Below are 20,305 nucleotides of genomic sequence, written 5' to 3' on the forward strand. Positions count from 1 at the left end.
TGTCTCTGACTGAGTTTGCATTACTGCTTATTTTGACCTCTGCTGGCTCTGAAAAGCTCATTTTCAACGTTCAATTCAGAATTTGATAAAACCAGATCCAGCCACTAAAATGCATCATTCTTTTTGTTTTAGACAACATTTCATGCACTGTTAAATATGTTAAAGCAAGTTGCAAGTGAAAATCTATGTCTATGACTGAGTTTGCATTACTGCTTATTTTGACCTCTGCTGGCTCTGAAAAGCTCAATTTCAACGTTCAATTCAGAATGTGATAAAACCAGATCCAGCCACTAAAAAGCATTTTATTTTTGTTTTAGACAACATTACATGCACTGTTAAACATGTTAAAGCAAGTTGCAAGTGAAAATCTATGTCTATGACTGAGTTTGCATTACTGCTTATTTTGACCTCTGCTGGCTCTGAAAAGCTCATTTTCAACGTTCAATTCAGAATGTGATAAAACCAGATCCAGCCACAAAAAAGCATTTTATTTTTGTTTTAGACAACATTCCATGCACTGTTAAACATGTTAAAGCAAGTTGCAAGTGAAAATCTATGTCTATGACTGAGTTTGCATTACTGCTTATTTTGACCTCTGCTGGCTCTGAAAAGCTCATTTTCAACGTTCAATTCAGAATGTGATAAAACCAGATCCAGCCACTAAAAAGCATTTTATTTTTGTTTTAGACAACATTCCATGCACTGTTAAACATGTTAAAGCAAGTTGCAAGTGAAAATCTATGTCTATGACTGAGTTTGCATTACTGCTTATTTTGACCTCTGCTGGCTCTGAAAAGCTCATTTTCAACGTTCAATTCAGAATGTGATAAAACCAGATCCAGCCACTAAAATGCATCATTCTTTTTGTTTTAGACAACATTTCATGCACTGTTAAATATGTTTAAGAAAGTTGCAAGTGAAAATCTATGTCTATGACTGAGTTTGCATTACTGCTTATTTTGACCTCTGCTGGCTCTGAAAAGCTCATTTTCAACGTTCAATTCAGAATGTGATAAAACCAGATCCAGCTACTAAAATGCATCATTCTTTTTGTTTTAGACAACATTTCATGCACTGTTAAATATGTTTAAGAAAGTTGCAAGTGAAAATCTATGTCTATGACTGAGTTTGCATTACTGCTTATTTTGACCTCTGCTGGCTCTGAAAAGCTCATTTTCAACGTTCAATTCAGAATTTGATAAAACCAGATCCAGCCACAAAAAAGCATTTTATTTTTGTTTTAGACAACATTCCATGCACTGTTAAACATGTTAAAGCAAGTTGCAAGTGAAAATCTATGTCTATGACTGAGTTTGCATTACTGCTTATTTTGACCTCTGCTGGCTCTGAAAAGCTCATTTTCAACGTTCAATTCAGAATGTGATAAAACCAGATCCAGCCACTAAAATGCATCATTCTTTTTGTTTTAGACAACATTTCATGCACTGTTAAATATGTTTAAGAAAGTTGCAAGTGAAAATCTATGTCTATGACTGAGTTTGCATTACTGCTTATTTTGACCTCTGCTGGCTCTGAAAAGCTCATTTTCAACGTTCAATTCAGAATGTGATAAAACCAGATCCAGCTACTAAAATGCATCATTCTTTTTGTTTTAGACAACATTTCATGCACTGTTAAACATGTTAAAGCAAGTTGCAAGTGAAAATCTATGTCTCTGACTGAGTTTGCATTACTGCTTATTTTGACCTCTGCTGGCTCTGAAAAGCTCATTTTCAACGTTCAATTCAGAATTTGATAAAACCAGATCCAGCCACTAAAATGCATCATTCTTTTTGTTTTAGACAACATTTCATGCACTGTTAAATATGTTAAAGCAAGTTGCAAGTGAAAATCTATGTCTATGACTGAGTTTGCATTACTGCTTATTTTGACCTCTGCTGGCTCTGAAAAGCTCAATTTCAACGTTCAATTCAGAATGTGATAAAACCAGATCCAGCCACTAAAAAGCATTTTATTTTTGTTTTAGACAACATTACATGCACTGTTAAACATGTTAAAGCAAGTTGCAAGTGAAAATCTATGTCTATGACTGAGTTTGCATTACTGCTTATTTTGACCTCTGCTGGCTCTGAAAAGCTCATTTTCAACGTTCAATTCAGAATGTGATAAAACCAGATCCAGCCACAAAAAAGCATTTTATTTTTGTTTTAGACAACATTCCATGCACTGTTAAACATGTTAAAGCAAGTTGCAAGTGAAAATCTATGTCTATGACTGAGTTTGCATTACTGCTTATTTTGACCTCTGCTGGCTCTGAAAAGCTCATTTTCAACGTTCAATTCAGAATTTGATAAAACCAGATCCAGCCACAAAAAAGCATTTTATTTTTGTTTTAGACAACATTCCATGCACTGTTAAACATGTTAAAGCAAGTTGCAAGTGAAAATCTATGTCTATGACTGAGTTTGCATTACTGCTTATTTTGACCTCTGCTGGCTCTGAAAAGCTCATTTTCAACGTTCAATTCAGAATGTGATAAAACCAGATCCAGCCACTAAAATGCATCATTCTTTTTGTTTTAGACAACATTTCATGCACTGTTAAATATGTTTAAGAAAGTTGCAAGTGAAAATCTATGTCTATGACTGAGTTTGCATTACTGCTTATTTTGACCTCTGCTGGCTCTGAAAAGCTCATTTTCAACGTTCAATTCAGAATGTGATAAAACCAGATCCAGCTACTAAAATGCATCATTCTTTTTGTTTTAGACAACATTTCATGCACTGTTAAACATGTTAAAGCAAGTTGCAAGTGAAAATCTATGTCTCTGACTGAGTTTGCATTACTGCTTATTTTGACCTCTGCTGGCTCTGAAAAGCTCATTTTCAACGTTCAATTCAGAATTTGATAAAACCAGATCCAGCCACTAAAATGCATCATTCTTTTTGTTTTAGACAACATTTCATGCACTGTTAAATATGTTTAAGAAAGTTGCAAGTGAAAATCTATGTCTATGACTGAGTTTGCATTACTGCTTATTTTGACCTCTGCTGGCTCTGAAAAGCTCATTTTCAACGTTCAATTCAGAATTTGATAAAACCAGATCCAGCCACAAAAAAGCATTTTATTTTTGTTTTAGACAACATTCCATGCACTGTTAAACATGTTAAAGCAAGTTGCAAGTGAAAATCTATGTCTATGACTGAGTTTGCATTACTGCTTATTTTGACCTCTGCTGGCTCTGAAAAGCTCATTTTCAACGTTCAATTCAGAATGTGATAAAACCAGATCCAGCCACTAAAATGCATCATTCTTTTTGTTTTAGACAACATTTCATGCACTGTTAAATATGTTTAAGAAAGTTGCAAGTGAAAATCTATGTCTATGACTGAGTTTGCATTACTGCTTATTTTGACCTCTGCTGGCTCTGAAAAGCTCATTTTCAACGTTCAATTCAGAATGTGATAAAACCAGATCCAGCTACTAAAATGCATCATTCTTTTTGTTTTAGACAACATTTCATGCACTGTTAAACATGTTAAAGAAAGTTGCAAGTGAAAATCTATGTCTCTGACTGAGTTTGCATTACTGCTTATTTTGACCTCTGCTGGCTCTGAAAAGCTCATTTTCAACGTTCAATTCAGAATTTGATTAAACCAGATCCAGCCACTAAAATGCATCATTCTTTTTGTTTTAGACAACATTTCATGCACTGTTAAATATGTTAAAGCAAGTTGCAAGTGAAAATCTATGTCTATGACTGAGTTTGCATTACTGCTTATTTTGACCTCTGCTGGCTCTGAAAAGCTCAATTTCAACGTTCAATTCAGAATGTGATAAAACCAGATCCAGCCACTAAAAAGCATTTTCTTTTTGTTTTAGACAACATTTCATGCACTGTTAAACATGTTAAAGAAAGTTGCAAGTGAAAATCTATGTCTCTGACTGAGTTTGCATTACTGCTTATTTTGACCTCTGCTGGCTCTGAAAAGCTCATTTTCAACGTTCAATTCAGAATGTGATAAAACCAGATCCAGCTACTAAAATGCATCATTCTTTTTGTTTTAGACAACATTTCATGCACTGTTAAACATGTTAAAGCAAGTTGCAAGTGAAAATCTATGTCTATGACTGAGTTTGCATTACTGCTTATTTTGACCTCTGCTGGCTCTGAAAAGCTCATTTTCAACGTTCAATTCAGAATTTGATAAAACCAGATCCAGCCACAAAAAAGCATTTTATTTTTGTTTTAGACAACATTCCATGCACTGTTAAACATGTTAAAGCAAGTTGCAAGTGAAAATCTATGTCTATGACTAAGTTTGCATTACTGCTTATTTTGACCTCTGCTGGCTCTGAAAAGCTCATTTTCAACGTTCAATTCAGAATGTGATAAAACCAGATCCAGCCACTAAAATGCATCATTCTTTTTGTTTTAGACAACATTTCATGCACTGTTAAATATGTTTAAGAAAGTTGCAAGTGAAAATCTATGTCTATGACTGAGTTTGCATTACTGCTTATTTTGACCTCTGCTGGCTCTGAAAAGCTCATTTTCAACGTTCAATTCAGAATGTGATAAAACCAGATCCAGCTACTAAAATGCATCATTCTTTTTGTTTTAGACAACATTTCATGCACTGTTAAACATGTTAAAGCAAGTTGCAAGTGAAAATCTATGTCTATGACTGAGTTTGCATTACTGCTTATTTTGACCTCTGCTGGCTCTGAAAAGCTCATTTTCAACGTTCAATTCAGAATGTGATAAAACCAGATCCAGCTACTAAAATGCATCATTCTTTTTGTTTTAGACAACATTTCATGCACTGTTAAACATGTTAAAGCAAGTTGCAAGTGAAAATCTATGTCTATGACTGAGTTTGCATTACTGCTTATTTTGACCTCTGCTGGCTCTGAAAAGCTCATTTTCAACGTTCAATTCAGAATGTGATAAAACCAGATCCAGCCACTAAAATGCATCATTCTTTTTGTTTTAGACAACATTTCATGCACTGTTAAATATGTTTAAGAAAGTTGCAAGTGAAAATCTATGTCTATGACTGAGTTTGCATTACTGCTTATTTTGACCTCTGCTGGCTCTGAAAAGCTCATTTTCAACGTTCAATTCAGAATGTGATAAAACCAGATCCAGCCACAAAAAAAGCATTTTATTTTTGTTTTAGACAACATTACATGCACTGTTAAACATGTTAAAGCAAGTTGCAAGTGAAAATCTATGTCTATGACTGAGTTTGCATTACTGCTTATTTTGACCTCTGCTGGCTCTGAAAAGCTCATTTTCAACGTTCAATTCAGAATGTGATAAAACCAGATCCAGCTACTAAAATGCATCATTCTTTTTGTTTTAGACAACATTTCATGCACTGTTAAACATGTTAAAGCAAGTTGCAAGTGAAAATCTATGTCTATGACTGAGTTTGCATTACTGCTTATTTTGACCTCTGCTGGCTCTGAAAAGCTCATTTTCAACGTTCAATTCAGAATTTGATAAAACCAGATCCAGCCACAAAAAAGCATTTTATTTTTGTTTTAGACAACATTCCATGCACTGTTAAACATGTTAAAGCAAGTTGCAAGTGAAAATCTATGTCTATGACTGAGTTTGCATTACTGCTTATTTTGACCTCTGCTGGCTCTGAAAAGCTCATTTTCAACGTTCAATTCAGAATGTGATAAAACCAGATCCAGCCACTAAAATGCATCATTCTTTTTGTTTTAGACAACATTTCATGCACTGTTAAATATGTTTAAGAAAGTTGCAAGTGAAAATCTATGTCTATGACTGAGTTTGCATTACTGCTTATTTTGACCTCTGCTGGCTCTGAAAAGCTCATTTTCAACGTTCAATTCAGAATGTGATAAAACCAGATCCAGCTACTAAAATGCATCATTCTTTTTGTTTTAGACAACATTTCATGCACTGTTAAACATGTTAAAGCAAGTTGCAAGTGAAAATCTATGTCTCTGACTGAGTTTGCATTACTGCTTATTTTGACCTCTGCTGGCTCTGAAAAGCTCATTTTCAACGTTCAATTCAGAATGTGATAAAACCAGATCCAGCCACTAAAATGCATCATTCTTTTTGTTTTAGACAACATTTCATGCACTGTTAAATATGTTTAAGAAAGTTGCAAGTGAAAATCTATGTCTATGACTGAGTTTGCATTACTGCTTATTTTGACCTCTGCTGGCTCTGTAAAGCTCATTTTCAACATTCAATTCAGAATGTGATAAAACCAGATCCAGCCACTAAAATGCATCATTCTTTTTGTTTTAGACAACATTTCATGCACTGTTAAATATGTTTAAGAAAGTTGCAAGTGAAAATCTATGTCTATGACTGAGTTTGCATTACTGCTTATTTTGACCTCTGCTGGCTCTGAAAAGCTCATTTTCAACGTTCAATTCAGAATGTGATAAAACCAGATCCAGCCACTAAAAAGCATTTTCTTTTTGTTTTAGACAACATTTCATGCACTGTTAAACATGTTAAAGCAAGTTGCAAGTGAAAATCTATGTCTATGACTGAGTTTGCATTACTGCTTATTTTGACCTCTGCTGGCTCTGAAAAGCTCATTTTCAACGTTCAATTCAGAATGTGATAAAACCAGATCCAGCCACAAAAAAGCATTTTATTTTTGTTTTAGACAACATTCCATGCACTGTTAAACATGTTAAAGCAAGTTGCAAGTGAAAATCTATGTCTATGACTGAGTTTGCATTACTGCTTATTTTGACCTCTGCTGGCTCTGAAAAGCTCATTTTCAACGTTCAATTCAGAATGTGATAAAACCAGATCCAGCCACAAAAAAGCATTTTATTTTTGTTTTAGACAACATTCCATGCACTGTTAAACATGTTAAAGCAAGTTGCAAGTGAAAATCTATGTCTATGACTGAGTTTGCATTACTGCTTATTTTGACCTCTGCTGGCTCTGAAAAGCTCATTTTCAACGTTCAATTCAGAATGTGATAAAACCAGATCCAGCCACTAAAATGCATCATTCTTTTTGTTTTAGACAACATTTCATGCACTGTTAAATATGTTTAAGAAAGTTGCAAGTGAAAATCTATGTCTATGACTGAGTTTGCATTACTGCTTATTTTGACCTCTGCTGGCTCTGAAAAGCTCATTTTCAACGTTCAATTCAGAATGTGATAAAACCAGATCCAGCTACTAAAATGCATCATTCTTTTTGTTTTAGACAACATTTCATGCACTGTTAAACATGTTAAAGCAAGTTGCAAGTGAAAATCTATGTCTCTGACTGAGTTTGCATTACTGCTTATTTTGACCTCTGCTGGCTCTGAAAAGCTCATTTTCAACGTTCAATTCAGAATGTGATAAAACCAGATCCAGCCACTAAAATGCATCATTCTTTTTGTTTTAGACAACATTTCATGCACTGTTAAATATGTTTAAGAAAGTTGCAAGTGAAAATCTATGTCTATGACTGAGTTTGCATTACTGCTTATTTTGACCTCTGCTGGCTCTGTAAAGCTCATTTTCAACATTCAATTCAGAATGTGATAAAACCAGATCCAGCCACTAAAATGCATCATTCTTTTTGTTTTAGACAACATTTCATGCACTGTTAAATATGTTTAAGAAAGTTGCAAGTGAAAATCTATGTCTATGACTGAGTTTGCATTACTGCTTATTTTGACCTCTGCTGGCTCTGAAAAGCTCATTTTCAACGTTCAATTCAGAATGTGATAAAACCAGATCCAGCCACTAAAAAGCATTTTCTTTTTGTTTTAGACAACATTTCATGCACTGTTAAACATGTTAAAGCAAGTTGCAAGTGAAAATCTATGTCTATGACTGAGTTTGCATTACTGCTTATTTTGACCTCTGCTGGCTCTGAAAAGCTCATTTTCAACGTTCAATTCAGAATGTGATAAAACCAGATCCAGCCACAAAAAAGCATTTTATTTTTGTTTTAGACAACATTCCATGCACTGTTAAACATGTTAAAGCAAGTTGCAAGTGAAAATCTATGTCTATGACTGAGTTTGCATTACTGCTTATTTTGACCTCTGCTGGCTCTGAAAAGCTCATTTTCAACGTTCAATTCAGAATGTGATAAAACCAGATCCAGCCACAAAAAAGCATTTTCTTTTTGTTTTAGACAACACTCATGCACTGATAAACATGTTAAAGCAAGTTGCAAGTGAAAATCTATGTCTATGACTGAGTTTGCATTACTGCTTATTTTGACCTCTGCTGGCTCTGAAAAGCTCATTTTCAACGTTCAATTCAGAATGTGATAAAACCACATCCAGCCACTAAAAAGCATTTTCTTTTTGTTTTAGACAACATTTCATGCACTGTTAAACATGTTAAAGCAAGTTGCAAGTGAAAATCTATGTCTATGACTGAGTTTGCATTACTGCTTATTTTGACCTCTGCTGGCTCTGAAAAGCTCATTTTCAACGTTCAATTCAGAATGTGATAAAAACCAGATCCAGCCACTAAAATGCATCATTCTTTTTGTTTTAGACAACATTTCATGCACTGTTAAATATGTTTAAGAAAGTTGCAAGTGAAAATCTATGTCTATGACTGAGTTTGCATTACTGCTTATTTTGACCTCTGCTGGCTCTGAAAAGCTCATTTTCAACGTTCAATTCAGAATGTGATAAAACCAGATCCAGCCACTAAAAAGCATTTTCTTTTTGTTTTAGACAACATTCATGCACTGATAAATATGTTAAAGCAAGTTGCAAGTGAAAATCTATGTCTATGACTGAGTTTGCATTACTGCTTATTTTGACCTCTGCTGGCTCTGAAAAGCTCATTTTCAACGTTCAATTCAGAATGTGATAAAACCAGATCCAGCCACAAAAAAGCATTTTATTTTTGTTTTAGACAACATTACATGCACTGTTAAACATGTTAAAGCAAGTTGCAAGTGAAAATCTATGTCTATGACTGAGTTTGCATTACTGCTTATTTTGACCTCTGCTGGCTCTGAAAAGCTCATTTTCAACGTTCAATTCAGAATGTGATAAAACCAGATCCAGCCACTAAAAAGCATTTTCTTTTTGTTTTAGACAACATTCATGCACTGATAAATATGTTAAAGCAAGTTGCAAGTGAAAATCTATGTCTATGACTGAGTTTGCATTACTGCTTATTTTGACCTCTGCTGGCTCTGAAAAGCTCATTTTCAACGTTCAATTCAGAATGTGATAAAACCAGATCCAGCTACTAAAATGCATCATTCTTTTTGTTTTAGACAACATTTCATGCACTGTTAAACATGTTAAAGCAAGTTGCAAGTGAAAATCTATGTCTATGACTGAGTTTGCATTACTGCTTATTTTGACCTCTGCTGGCTCTGAAAAGCTCATTTTCAACGTTCAATTCAGAATTTGATAAAACCAGATCCAGCCACAAAAAAGCATTTTATTTTTGTTTTAGACAACATTCCATGCACTGTTAAACATGTTAAAGCAAGTTGCAAGTGAAAATCTATGTCTATGACTGAGTTTGCATTACTGCTTATTTTGACCTCTGCTGGCTCTGAAAAGCTCATTTTCAACGTTCAATTCAGAATGTGATAAAACCAGATCCAGCCACTAAAATGCATCATTCTTTTTGTTTTAGACAACATTTCATGCACTGTTAAATATGTTTAAGAAAGTTGCAAGTGAAAATCTATGTCTATGACTGAGTTTGCATTACTGCTTATTTTGACCTCTGCTGGCTCTGAAAAGCTCATTTTCAACGTTCAATTCAGAATGTGATAAAACCAGATCCAGCTACTAAAATGCATCATTCTTTTTGTTTTAGACAACATTTCATGCACTGTTAAACATGTTAAAGCAAGTTGCAAGTGAAAATCTATGTCTCTGACTGAGTTTGCATTACTGCTTATTTTGACCTCTGCTGGCTCTGAAAAGCTCATTTTCAACGTTCAATTCAGAATTTGATAAAACCAGATCCAGCCACTAAAATGCATCATTCTTTTTGTTTTAGACAACATTTCATGCACTGTTAAATATGTTAAAGCAAGTTGCAAGTGAAAATCTATGTCTATGACTGAGTTTGCATTACTGCTTATTTTGACCTCTGCTGGCTCTGAAAAGCTCAATTTCAACGTTCAATTCAGAATGTGATAAAACCAGATCCAGCCACTAAAAAGCATTTTCTTTTTGTTTTAGACAACATTTCATGCACTGTTAAACATGTTAAAGAAAGTTGCAAGTGAAAATCTATGTCTCTGACTGAGTTTGCATTACTGCTTATTTTGACCTCTGCTGGCTCTGAAAAGCTCATTTTCAACGTTCAATTCAGAATGTGATAAAACCAGATCCAGCCACAAAAAAGCATTTTCTTTTTGTTTTAGACAACATTCCATGCACTGTTAAACATGTTAAAGCAAGTTGCAAGTGAAAATCTATGTCTATGACTGAGTTTGCATTACTGCTTATTTTGACCTCTGCTGGCTCTGAAAAGCTCATTTTCAACGTTCAATTCAGAATGTGATAAAACCAGATCCAGCCACTAAAATGCATCATTCTTTTTGTTTTAGACAACATTTCATGCACTGTTAAATATGTTTAAGAAAGTTGCAAGTGAAAATCTATGTCTATGACTGAGTTTGCATTACTGCTTATTTTGACCTCTGCTGGCTCTGAAAAGCTCATTTTCAACGTTCAATTCAGAATGTGATAAAACCAGATCCAGCCACTAAAATGCATCATTCTTTTTGTTTTAGACAACATTTCATGCACTGTTAAATATGTTTAACAAAGTTGCAAGTGAAAATCTATGTCTCTGACTGAGTTTGCATTACTGCTTATTTTGACCTCTGCTGGCTCTGAAAAGCTCATTTTTAAAGTTCAATTCAGAATGTGATAAAACCAGATCCAGCCACTAAAATGCATCATTCTTTTTGTTTTAGACAACATTTCTTGCACTGTTAAATATGTTTAAGAAAGTTGCAAGTGAAAATCTATGTCTATGACTGAGTTTGCATTACTGCTTATTTTGACCTCTGCTGGCTCTGTAAAGCTCATTTTCAACATTCAATTCAGAATGTGATAAAACCAGATCCAGCCACTAAAATGCATCATTCTTTTTGTTTTAGACAACATTTCATGCACTGTTAAATATGTTTAAGAAAGTTGCAAGTGAAAATCTATGTCTATGACTGAGTTTGCATTACTGCTTATTTTGACCTCTGCTGGCTCTGAAAAGCTCATTTTCAACGTTCAATTCAGAATGTGATAAAACCACATCCAGCCACTAAAAAGCATTTTCTTTTTGTTTTAGACAACATTTCATGCACTGTTAAACATGTTAAAGCAAGTTGCAAGTGAAAATCTATGTCTATGACTGAGTTTGCATTACTGCTTATTTTGACCTCTGCTGGCTCTGAAAAGCTCATTTTCAACGTTCAATTCAGAATGTGATAAAACCAGATCCAGCCACTAAAATGCATCATTCTTTTTGTTTTAGACAACATTTCATGCACTGTTAAATATGTTAAAGCAAGTTGCAAGTGAAAATCTATGTCTATGACTGAGTTTGCATTACTGCTTATTTTGACCTCTGCTGGCTCTGAAAAGCTCAATTTCAACGTTCAATTCAGAATGTGATAAAACCAGATCCAGCCACTAAAAAGCATTTTCTTTTTGTTTTAGACAACATTCCATGCACTGTTAAACATGTTAAAGCAAGTTGCAAGTGAAAATCTATGTCTATGACTGAGTTTGCATTACTGCTTATTTTGACCTCTGCTGGCTCTGAAAAGCTCATTTTCAACGTTCAATTCAGAATGTGATAAAACCAGATCCAGCCACTAAAATGCATCATTCTTTTTGTTTTAGACAACATTTCATGCACTGTTAAATATGTTTAAGAAAGTTGCAAGTGAAAATCTATGTCTATGACTGAGTTTGCATTACTGCTTATTTTGACCTCTGCTGGCTCTGAAAAGCTCATTTTCAACGTTCAATTCAGAATGTGATAAAACCAGATCCAGCCACTAAAATGCATCATTCTTTTTGTTTTAGACAACATTTCATGCACTGTTAAATATGTTTAAGAAAGTTGCAAGTGAAAATCTATGTCTCTGACTGAGTTTGCATTACTGCTTATTTTGACCTCTGCTGGCTCTGAAAAGCTCATTTTTAAAGTTCAATTCAGAATGTGATAAAACCAGATCCAGCCACTAAAATGCATCATTCTTTTTGTTTTAGACAACATTTCATGCACTGTTAAACATGTTAAAGAAAGTTGCAAGTGAAAATCTATGTCTCTGACTGAGTTTGCATTACTGCTTATTTTGACCTCTGCTGGCTCTGAAAAGCTCATTTTCAACGTTCAATTCAGAATGTGATAAAACCAGATCCAGCCACTAAAATGCATCATTCTTTTTGTTTTAGACAACATTTCATGCACTGTTAAATATGTTTAAGATAGTTGCAAGTGAAAATCTATGTCTATGACTGAGTTTGCATTACTGCTTATTTTGACCTCTGCTGGCTCTGAAAAGCTCATTTTCAACGTTCAATTCAGAATGTGATAAAACCATATCCAGCCACAAAAAAGCATTTTATTTTTGTTTTAGACAACATTCCATGCACTGTTAAACATGTTAAAGCAAGTTGCAAGTGAAAATCTATGTCTATGACTGAGTTTGCATTACTGCTTATTTTGACCTCTGCTGGCTCTGAAAAGCTCATTTTCAACGTTCAATTCAGAATGTGATAAAACCAGATCCAGCCACTAAAATGCATCATTCTTTTTGTTTTAGACAACATTTCATGCACTGTTAAATATGTTTAAGAAAGTTGCAAGTGAAAATCTATGTCTATGACTGAGTTTGCATTACTGCTTATTTTGACCTCTGCTGGCTCTGAAAAGCTCATTTTCAACGTTCAATTCAGAATGTGATAAAACCAGATCCAGCCACTAAAATGCATCATTCTTTTTGTTTTAGACAACATTTCATGCACTGTTAAATATGTTTAAGAAAGTTGCAAGTGAAAATCTATGTCTCTGACTGAGTTTGCTTTACTGCTTATTTTGACCTCTGCTGGCTCTGAAAAGCTCATTTTTAAAGTTCAATTCAGAATGTGATAAAACCAGATCCAGCCACTAAAATGCATCATTCTTTTTGTTTTAGACAACATTTCTTGCACTGTTAAATATGTTTAAGAAAGTTGCAAGTGAAAATCTATGTCTATGACTGAGTTTGCATTACTGCTTATTTTGACCTCTGCTGGCTCTGTAAAGCTCATTTTCAACATTCAATTCAGAATGTGATAAAACCAGATCCAGCCACTAAAATGCATCATTCTTTTTGTTTTAGACAACATTTCATGCACTGTTAAATATGTTTAAGAAAGTTGCAAGTGAAAATCTATGTCTATGACTGAGTTTGCATTACTGCTTATTTTGACCTCTGCTGGCTCTGAAAAGCTCATTTTCAACGTTCAATTCAGAATGTGATAAAACCAGATCCAGCCACTAAAAAGCATTTTCTTTTTGTTTTAGACAACATTTCATGCACTGTTAAACATGTTAAAGCAAGTTGCAAGTGAAAATCTATGTCTATTGACTGAGTTTGCATTACTGCTTATTTTGACCTCTGCTGGCTCTGAAAAGCTCATTTTCAACGTTCAATTCAGAATGTGATAAAACCAGATCCAGCCACTAAAATGCATCATTCTTTTTGTTTTAGACAACATTTCATGCACTGTTAAATATGTTAAAGCAAGTTGCAAGTGAAAATCTATGTCTATGACTGAGTTTGCATTACTGCTTATTTTAACCTCTGCTGGCTCTGAAAAGCTCAATTTCAACGTTCAATTCAGAATGTGATAAAACCAGATCCAGCCACTAAAAAGCATTTTCTTTTTGTTTTAGACAACATTTCATGCACTGTTAAACATGTTAAAGAAAGTTGCAAGTGAAAATCTATGTCTCTGACTGAGTTTGCATTACTGCTTATTTTGACCTCTGCTGGCTCTGAAAAGCTCATTTTCAACGTTCAATTCAGAATGTGATAAAACCAGATCCAGCCACTAAAATGCATCATTCTTTTTGTTTTAGACAACATTTCATGCACTGTTAAATATGTTTAAGATAGTTGCAAGTGAAAATCTATGTCTATGACTGAGTTTGCATTACTGCTTATTTTGACCTCTGCTGGCTCTGAAAAGCTCATTTTCAACGTTCAATTCAGAATGTGATAAAACCAGATCCAGCCACAAAAAAGCATTTTATTTTTGTTTTAGACAACATTCCATGCACTGTTAAACATGTTAAAGCAAGTTGCAAGTGAAAATCTATGTCTATGACTGAGTTTGCATTACTGCTTATTTTGACCTCTGCTGGCTCTGAAAAGCTCATTTTCAACGTTCAATTCAGAATGTGATAAAACCAGATCCAGCCACTAAAATGCATCATTCTTTTTGTTTTAGACAACATTTCATGCACTGTTAAACATGTTAAAGCAAGTTGCAAGTGAAAATCTATGTCTATGACTGAGTTTGCATTACTGCTTATTTTGACCTCTGCTGGCTCTGAAAAGCTCATTTTCAACGTTCAATTCAGAATTTGATAAAACCAGATCCAGCCACAAAAAAGCAGTTTATTTTTGTTTTAGACAACATTCCATGCACTGTTAAACATTTTAAAGCAAGTTGCAAGTGAAAATCTATGTCTATGACTGAGTTTGCATTACTGCTTATTTTGACCTCTGCTGGCTCTGAAAAGCTCATTTTCAACGTTCAATTCAGAATGTGATAAAACCAGATCCAGCCACTAAAATGCATCATTCTTTTTGTTTTAGACAACATTTCATGCACTGTTAAATATGTTTAAGAAAGTTGCAAGTGAAAATCTATGTCTATGACTGAGTTTGCATTACTGCTTATTTTGACCTCTGCTGGCTCTGAAAAGCTCATTTTCAACGTTCAATTCAGAATGTGATAAAACCAGATCCAGCCACAAAAAAGCATTTTATTTTTGTTTTAGACAACATTACATGCACTGTTAAACATGTTAAAGCAAGTTGCAAGTGAAAATCTATGTCTATGACTGAGTTTGCATTACTGCTTATTTTGACCTCTGCTGGCTCTGAAAAGCTCATTTTCAACGTTCAATTCAGAATGTGATAAAACCAGATCCAGCTACTAAAATGCATCATTCTTTTTGTTTTAGACAACATTTCATGCACTGTTAAACATGTTAAAGCAAGTTGCAAGTGAAAATCTATGTCTATGACTGAGTTTGCATTACTGCTTATTTTGACCTCTGCTGGCTCTGAAAAGCTCATTTTCAACGTTCAATTCAGAATTTGATAAAACCAGATCCAGCCACAAAAAAGCATTTTATTTTTGTTTTAGACAACATTCCATGCACTGTTAAACATGTTAAAGCAAGTTGCAAGTGAAAATCTATGTCTATGACTAAGTTTGCATTACTGCTTATTTTGACCTCTGCTGGCTCTGAAAAGCTCATTTTCAACGTTCAATTCAGAATGTGATAAAACCAGATCCAGCCACTAAAATGCATCATTCTTTTTGTTTTAGACAACATTTCATGCACTGTTAAATATGTTTAAGAAAGTTGCAAGTGAAAATCTATGTCTATGACTGAGTTTGCATTACTGCTTATTTTGACCTCTGCTGGCTCTGAAAAGCTCATTTTCAACGTTCAATTCAGAATGTGATAAAACCAGATCCAGCTACTAAAATGCATCATTCTTTTTGTTTTAGACAACATTTCATGCACTGTTAAACATGTTAAAGCAAGTTGCAAGTGAAAATCTATGTCTATGACTGAGTTTGCATTACTGCTTATTTTGACCTCTGCTGGCTCTGAAAAGCTCATTTTCAACGTTCAATTCAGAATGTGATAAAACCAGATCCAGCTACTAAAATGCATCATTCTTTTTGTTTTAGACAACATTTCATGCACTGTTAAACATGTTAAAGCAAGTTGCAAGTGAAAATCTATGTCTATGACTGAGTTTGCATTACTGCTTATTTTGACCTCTGCTGGCTCTGAAAAGCTCATTTTCAACGTTCAATTCAGAATGTGATAAAACCAGATCCAGCCACTAAAATGCATCATTCTTTTTGTTTTAGACAACATTTCATGCACTGTTAAATATGTTTAAGAAAGTTGCAAGTGAAAATCTATGTCTATGACTGAGTTTGCATTACTGCTTATTTTGACCTCTGCTGGCTCTGAAAAGCTCATTTTCAACGTTCAATTCAGAATGTGATAAAACCAGATCCAGCCACAAAAAAAGCATTTTATTTTTGTTTTAGACAACATTACATGCACTGTTAAACATGTTAAAGCAAGTTGCAAGTGAAAATCTATGTCTATGACTGAGTTTGCATTACTGCTTATTTTGACCTCTGCTGGCTCTGAAAAGCTCATTTTCAACGTTCAATTCAGAATGTGATAAAACCAGATCCAGCTACTAAAATGCATCATTCTTTTTGTTTTAGACAACATTTCATGCACTGTTAAACATGTTAAAGCAAGTTGCAAGTGAAAATCTATGTCTATGACTGAGTTTGCATTACTGCTTATTTTGACCTCTGCTGGGGCTCTGAAAAGCTCATTTTCAACGTTCAATTCAGAATTTGATAAAACCAGATCCAGCCACAAAAAAGCATTTTATTTTTGTTTTAGACAACATTCCATGCACTGTTAAACATGTTAAAGCAAGTTGCAAGTGAAAATCTATGTCTATGACTGAGTTTGCATTACTGCTTATTTTGACCTCTGCTGGCTCTGAAAAGCTCATTTTCAACGTTCAATTCAGAATGTGATAAAACCAGATCCAGCCACTAAAATGCATCATTCTTTTTGTTTTAGACAACATTTCATGCACTGTTAAATATGTTTAAGAAAGTTGCAAGTGAAAATCTATGTCTATGACTGAGTTTGCATTACTGCTTATTTTGACCTCTGCTGGCTCTGAAAAGCTCATTTTCAACGTTCAATTCAGAATGTGATAAAACCAGATCCAGCTACTAAAATGCATCATTCTTTTTGTTTTAGACAACATTTCATGCACTGTTAAACATGTTAAAGCAAGTTGCAAGTGAAAATCTATGTCTCTGACTGAGTTTGCATTACTGCTTATTTTGACCTCTGCTGGCTCTGAAAAGCTCATTTTCAACGTTCAATTCAGAATGTGATAAAACCAGATCCAGCCACTAAAATGCATCATTCTTTTTGTTTTAGACAACATTTCATGCACTGTTAAATATGTTTAAGAAAGTTGCAAGTGAAAATCTATGTCTATGACTGAGTTTGCATTACTGCTTATTTTGACCTCTGCTGGGGCTCTGAAAAGCTCATTTTCAACGTTCAATTCAGAATGTGATAAAACCAGATCCAGCCACTAAAATGCATCATTCTTTTTGTTTTAGACAACATTTCATGCACTGTTAAATATGTTTAAGAAAGTTGCAAGTGAAAATCTATGTCTATGACTGAGTTTGCATTACTGCTTATTTTGACCTCTGCTGGCTCTGAAAAGCTCATTTTCAACGTTCAATTCAGAATGTGATAAAACCAGATCCAGCCACTAAAATGCATCATTCTTTTTGTTTTAGACAACATTTCATGCACTGTTAAATATGTTTAAGAAAGTTGCAAGTGAAAATCTATGTCTCTGACTGAGTTTGCATTACTGCTTATTTTGACCTCTGCTGGCTCTGAAAAGCTCATTTTTAAAGTTCAATTCAGAATGTGATAAAACCAGATCCAGCCACTAAAATGCATCATTCTTTTTGTTTTAGACAACATTTCTTGCACTGTTAAATATGTTTAAGAAAGTTGCAAGTGAAAATCTATGTCTATGACTGAGTTTGCATTACTGCTTATTTTGACCTCTGCTGGCTCTGTAAAGCTCATTTTCAACATTCAATTCAGAATGTGATAAAACCAGATCCAGCCACTAAAATGCATCATTCTTTTTGTTTTAGACAACATTTCATGCACTGTTAAATATGTTTAAGAAAGTTGCAAGTGAAAATCTATGTCTATGACTGAGTTTGCATTACTGCTTATTTTGACCTCTGCTGGCTCTGAAAAGCTCATTTTCAACGTTCAATTCAGAATGTGATAAAACCAGATCCAGCCACTAAAAAGCATTTTCTTTTTGTTTTAGACAACATTCATGCACTGATAAATATGTTAAAGCAAGTTGCAAGTGAAAATCTATGTCTATGACTGAGTTTGCATTACTGCTTATTTTGACCTCTGCTGGCTCTGAAAAGCTCATTTTCAACGTTCAATTCAGAATGTGATAAAACCAGATCCAGCCACAAAAAAGCATTTTATTTTTGTTTTAGACAACATTACATGCACTGTTAAACATGTTAAAGCAAGTTGCAAGTGAAAATCTATGTCTATGACTGAGTTTGCATTACTGCTTATTTTGACCTCTGCTGGCTCTGAAAAGCTCATTTTCAACGTTCAATTCAGAATGTGATAAAACCAGATCCAGCTACTAAAATGCATCATTCTTTTTGTTTTAGACAACATTTCATGCACTGTTAAACATGTTAAAGCAAGTTGCAAGTGAAAATCTATGTCTATGACTGAGTTTGCATTACTGCTTATTTTGACCTCTGCTGGCTCTGAAAAGCTCATTTTCAACGTTCAATTCAGAATTTGATAAAACCAGATCCAGCCACAAAAAAGCATTTTATTTTTGTTTTAGACAACATTCCATGCACTGTTAAACATGTTAAAGCAAGTTGCAAGTGAAAATCTATGTCTATGACTGAGTTTGCATTACTGCTTATTTTGACCTCTGCTGGCTCTGAAAAGCTCATTTTCAACGTTCAATTCAGAATGTGATAAAACCAGATCCAGCCACTAAAATGCATCATTCTTTTTGTTTTAGACAACATTTCATGCACTGTTAAATATGTTTAAGAAAGTTGCAAGTGAAAATCTATGTCTATGACTGAGTTTGCATTACTGCTTATTTTGACCTCTGCTGGCTCTGAAAAGCTCATTTTCAACGTTCAATTCAGAATGTGATAAAACCAGATCCAGCTACTAAAATGCATCATTCTTTTTGTTTTAGACAACATTTCATGCACTGTTAAACATGTTAAAGCAAGTTGCAAGTGAAAATCTATGTCTCTGACTGAGTTTGCATTACTGCTTATTTTGACCTCTGCTGGCTCTGAAAAGCTCATTTTCAACGTTCAATTCAGAATGTGATAAAACCAGATCCAGCCACTAAAATGCATCATTCTTTTTGTTTTAGACAACATTTCATGCACTGTTAAATATGTTTAAGAAAGTTGCAAGTGAAAATCTATGTCTATGACTGAGTTTGCATTACTGCTTATTTTGACCTCTGCTGGGGCTCTGAAAAGCTCATTTTCAACGTTCAATTCAGAATGTGATAAAACCAGATCCAGCCACTAAAATGCATCATTCTTTTTGTTTTAGACAACATTTCATGCACTGTTAAATATGTTTAAGAAAGTTGCAAGTGAAAATCTATGTCTATGACTGAGTTTGCATTACTGCTTATTTTGACCTCTGCTGGCTCTGAAAAGCTCATTTTCAACGTTCAATTCAGAATGTGATAAAAACCAGATCCAGCCACTAAAATGCATCATTCTTTTTGTTTTAGACAACATTTCATGCACTGTTAAATATGTTAAAGCAAGTTGCAAGTGAAAATCTATGTCTATGACTGAGTTTGCATTACTGCTTATTTTGACCTCTGCTGGCTCTGAAAAGCTCAATTTCAACGTTCAATTCAGAATGTGATAAAACCAGATCCAGCCACTAAAAAGCATTTTCTTTTTGTTTTAGACAACATTTCATGCACTGTTAAACATGTTAAAGAAAGTTGCAAGTGAAAATCTATGTCTCTGACTGAGTTTGCATTACTGCTTATTTTGACCTCTGCTGGCTCTGAAAAGCTCATTTTCAACGTTCAATTCAGAATGTGATAAAACCAGATCCAGCCACAAAAAAGCATTTTCTTTTTGTTTTAGACAACATTCCATGCACTGTTAAACATGTTAAAGCAAGTTGCAAGTGAAAATCTATGTCTATGACTGAGTTTGCATTACTGCTTATTTTGACCTCTGCTGGCTCTGAAAAGCTCATTTTCAACGTTCAATTCAGAATGTGATAAAACCAGATCCAGCCACTAAAATGCATCATTCTTTTTGTTTTAGACAACATTTCATGCACTGTTAAATATGTTTAAGAAAGTTGCAAGTGAAAATCTATGTCTATGACTGAGTTTGCATTACTGCTTATTTTGACCTCTGCTGGCTCTGAAAAGCTCATTTTC

The sequence above is a fragment of the Danio rerio genome, chromosome 14 (assembly GCF_049306965.1).
Source record: "Danio rerio strain Tuebingen ecotype United States chromosome 14, GRCz12tu, whole genome shotgun sequence".
NCBI lineage: Eukaryota > Metazoa > Chordata > Actinopteri > Cypriniformes > Danionidae > Danio > Danio rerio.